This window comes from Schistocerca piceifrons, chromosome 6 (genome assembly GCF_021461385.2).
Source record: "Schistocerca piceifrons isolate TAMUIC-IGC-003096 chromosome 6, iqSchPice1.1, whole genome shotgun sequence".
In the NCBI taxonomy this organism is placed as follows: Eukaryota; Metazoa; Arthropoda; class Insecta; order Orthoptera; family Acrididae; genus Schistocerca; species Schistocerca piceifrons.
Genome location: NC_060143.1, coordinates 312,564,871 through 312,569,680, shown reverse-complemented (window position 1 = coordinate 312,569,680; position 4,810 = coordinate 312,564,871). Strand labels below are relative to the sequence as shown.

Sequence of the window (4,810 nt, the reverse complement as noted above, 5' to 3'; positions counted from 1 at the left end):
GATGTCTATTTTCTCTTTTTAATATATTTTCTTGCTGTAGCTGGTCTGTAGTGTTTAGTCTATTTTGTCCATCACATTTGTTTTTTTGCCAAATACCGTATCTCATACTCTAATTTTAGTGTATTTTCATTATCTAAATCCCCCAGCACCGCTTCATTTAACTCGGCAACACAGCATTACACTTTTCTGCTTCTGTTGCCGTTCATCTCACAACATTTTTTCAAGACACTGTCCATTCGTTCAGCTGACGGAATTACGATGTCAGTGGAAATCCGTAAAATGGTTCCAATGGCTCTGAGCACTATGGGACTTAACTTCTGAGGTCATCAGTCGCCTAGAACTTAGAACCAATTAAACCTAACTTACCTAAGGACATCACACACATCAATGCCCGAGGCAGGATTCGAGCCTGCGACCGTATTGGTCTCGCGGTTCCAGACTGTAGCGCCTAGAACCGTTCGGCCACCCCGGCCGGCGGCAATCGGTAAAGATCCCTTGTTTAGACTTAGATCTTTCGGTACTTGTTTCGCCGTTCGCCGATCTGAGATCAAAATCTTCTTGGTCGGTTTGTAAATAGTCTTTGCGTCAGGACCACCGAGCATAAACCGTAATCGTGCTGACGAAAGGTCAGAAAAATCATTTAACGCCGTTCGAGACAAGACAAAAGCCACAGGCAATACGACGAATTTCTCTTTCTCAGAAACGTTTTGCCTGCTCGTGCCAGTCTGTATTTTGTAATCTCTTCATTTTATCCGTCGCTAGCCATTTTTATGGCCAAAACCTGTACATCCTACTTTGTCTTTCGGTAATCCAGATCCTGGGGTGAAGACTTCATGGTGTTCTTTTTTCATTTTCTAGTAGTGTATTAAAGAAAATGAGAGTACCAACCTTGGAGAGCTCCTAGAATTAACGAATCTCTTGTATAATCTTCCCAGTCTGTGCCACAGAACCACACCCTCTGTAACTAATGCTACGAGTATGAATGGACTAAATTAAACTATTTTAAAAGCAGAGTACCCTTAAGTTCGGTGAAATTTGTTTCTTTTGGTAGCATCCACATATTCATGAGCAGCAGATTTCAAGGGAAGCTCAGTTTTGCAAATACATTAGATTATGCTGGACAAAAATCAAAATAACTTTTTAAAAAAATATTATCATAATGCAGAGAATTAAAGTATTAAATGGAAGTGTGTGTTTTCATTAAAAATTGAACAAATATCCGTTATCGACATAAATACCGCTGCTAATATATGTAGACCTGTTTGAGATTGCAAACATTGCTGACTGGTGACAAATGATGAGCACATTATTAAGAAGACCGCTCGGTTGGTTACAGTATGTTACATGTGGAGACAAATTAAGATTGGGTTTAATCGGTTTTTATCCTGTTATTCAGTCGTATTTACTCACAGAATTACTTTATTTCATAGCTTATTTTCAGTGGTCTATCAATCAGTATGCAAGGCCTAATTTACGTCTATTATCATTTGCGACATACAAGTAGTTATGAGGAAAATTCAGATTACGTAATTTTATAGCATTCTGCACTCATTTTCGCCTGTATGCTTATATGCGATGTTGATGCGTTTATACAAATAATTTATGTAGTACTGAAAGAAAAAACAATATACTCTGCATAAAATCTTGTTACACCGAGAGTTGCGGCATTGTGCGGATTTATTAAAGTGATCATAAAACATTTTCGTACACGTTTTTCTCTAACAAAAACACTTTTTTAACAAATAGCAACGTCATAAAATTACTTTTTCTTCATTAGCTACTTATATATGAACATTTAATTTCGATCAGTATTTGTGAGCTTTAATGTTGATTACTATACCCTAAGTTGATGGCTTGTGAATCTCGACTTTTCTCTAGTGTTTGAGTCCTTCACTTATCTTAATTTTCAAAGCATATAACGCCACGTTTCATTCACTGACTAACCCGATAGTGAGGAAAAAAATGAGACGAGAAATAAGCAAAAGGTGGGGCGGACCAAATTAAAGGTATCTGAAGTGAACTTTGATGTGTAAAACAAAACATAGCGGACTAAGACTATATGTTAATATGCAATGAAGCATTTGCAAATAAAAAAAAGTGAGAAGTAATTTACAGTTGCCACAGATGGCTCCATACGAAATCTGAAGTGGACCAGTTAATAGCACAGTTGATTTGTGGTACGATGAGTCTTCAGGAGAAACTGTGTACGAAGTCGTCCAAAACGCGCCATTTACAAAGCTGTCCCCACGGAAACTTACTTAAAAACATTCGACGAGGATGGGATTCGAACCCACGCGTGCAGAGCACATTGGATTAGCAGTCCAACGCCTTAACCACTCGGCCACCTCGTCTTGCGCCGCACGGGCGTCCAACTACGTGTTTTCTACACAAAGTAAATTTCGTGACGCCAGAACTGATTTGTACAAGTGATCACCACCGTATTTTTTTAACTCTGTGTTATCATCCCATCATTAATAACATGTTCGTAGCCGATGTAACCCAACGAGTAGAGACTGTGACTGGCAGTGAGGTCAACACACTTTATTTTGTTTCGCACAGAGCGCCTAATTGTCATCACCGATTTTGTCGATATCTGAGGTGTATACACGCTTGGCGCCAAATGAAGCACACAGTAATAAGAGTTCCCGATGCTGAAGTGTTTAGAGAAATGAGCATTCTTGGCGAAGTGGGTGCGACATGACACTTTCGTGTTAGCGAAAATTCCACTGAGCGGTTGGCGCAGCGGAAATATGCCTAAATAAGGCTTACTATAATGTATTTATTAATAATTTTATGTAAGATGTGAAAAGGGAAGGTATAAAATATATGGTGGTCGAATTCGTGGGGTAAAATATAGGAATTTCATTATTTCACCAGAATGTGAGAAATTAACAAAAAAATTATACAAAGAATATTTGAGTGATTTAATGAAGTGCAGGAGGACAAATAAATCTAAAATTATACGACGAGATTTTTCCAAGATGAAGGATCGCCATCAAGTAGTATTGAAGTGATCCTCTTTCGCCCCCTCTCAACGCACTAGCTACTGTAATCCTGCGGTGTCAATATCGAGAGGCAAACAATTTGAGCTCGTCTAGAGAGAAAAGGAAATCACATCCCGAGAAGAATTCATCAAAATACATTCCAGTGGAAGTATTTGGTGAATCAATACGTTACACGTTTATTGCTGCTACTCTGTTCGAGGAGAGAGAATCTTTAAAGAATATAATCCAAGTTTGTTTTTTCTGAAGAAACTTTAAAACCATCATAGCTATAAAAACTCGGCGTTTATAATGTTTTCAATGCGCGGAGAAAATTTCTGCTTTCGCTGCTTTTTTGGATGCGTATTACACAGGCACGTGTAAGTCATCAACTGTAAAACAATAGAAGTTCGTATCTAATTCGATGGTCACGAGTAATCCTTGCAACTCCTTTCTTGAAACTTATTTGCAATCGCACATTTTAGTTGATCTTTCCTTTTGACGCCGTTTATGAAAATAGTAATAAGTACAATATATTTCGCATTATTGCAGTTTATTTGCAACGTAAGTAACACAAAATTTGAAATAAAAAGTTTACGCGTATATATTAGCCCCACGGTCCTCCGATTACTATTCTGTACCCATTTGGATGTGCCAACCAGTGCCTGGATATTACTCTAGTATAAATGGTTCATGTCTCTTGGCCATGTAGGGTATTGGGAAAGCTCCGTTACAGACTTACAGATGGGAGTGAGCGTATAATATGCTGAATTGGAACCGACGTCCAGAAACGTCATCTAACGACGCTGTGGAGCGTCCTAGTAACATGTGCCGGCGCCTCTAAAAGTATGTATATCCCGGGTGATTCCATCATGTTACAAACGTTCATGGTGATGTAGGAGGATAAATGTTGTAAGTAGCCTGTTTATATGTTTGTATGTTGCACTCAGCAGGATTCAGTAAGGTTCAGTTACTTCAGCAGTTTAAGTAAAAACGTAGAGGTTTCGATGTGTATTTGAGGTAGGAGACCCCGATTCGCAAACCACTGAGTAGAAAGTTAAAATCGCTCTGATACCTCAGACAGTGGAATACATGTACCGGTACTGTTGCTAAGAATGTCATGTATGCAACTTTCAGAGGTGGTAGTACGGACCAAAAACAAAGACTAGTAAAGATGGGCTCTAAAAGGCGTACCTTAAGAGCTATCAGCACTTTTTCATCTTCACTAGTGTGAAATATTTCAATTTAGCAAGTACTCGTAGCTCATAATGTAAGAGTTTTAGACCCCAAGTTTACTGGACTTTTTTGTTCGTTTTGCTCCATACTACCAGCTCTGAATGTTGCATACATTACATTTTTAAGAAAAACATTACCGGTACATATAATCCACAGTCACAGGTATCAGAATGATTTTCGCTTGTAACTTTTGAGTCTTTCGTTTCCGAACCAGAGACTCTTGGCTCAAATTGACATTTACCCATCTCCATCATCTTCGAAAGTTGGTATCATCACGGAATGACTGTGTATATACATAAATTTACAGACGCCGCTGCCTAAAACTTTGGTGTTCTGTAGCGTCCTTGGAAGACGTTTCCGGACATGGTTCCTATTCAAGATATGTACTCCTATTTACTCCCCTCTACTACTTCCAGAAATTTGTAACGGGAATTTCCAAACATCCTGTGTAGAGCTACCACTTCTGTCACTTTCATTTCTGGTAAAGCTCTGGATGTACCACAAATTTGGACGAAATCACTGATAAAGAGTAGGCGCGTTCTCCATGTTAGGACAAATTAAGAACAAAACATTAATACAGTCCTCGACAGAGA

General features: G+C 38.7%; 1 non-coding gene across 1 annotated transcript; it reads right to left on the bottom strand.

The window, feature by feature from the left end:
• Positions 1-2,269: 2,269 nt before the first annotated feature.
• On the bottom strand, positions 2,270-2,351 carry Trnas-gcu. The gene has a single exon. It is a non-coding gene; the product is annotated as a tRNA-Ser (tRNA).
• Between the last annotated feature and the right edge of the window lie 2,459 nt (positions 2,352-4,810).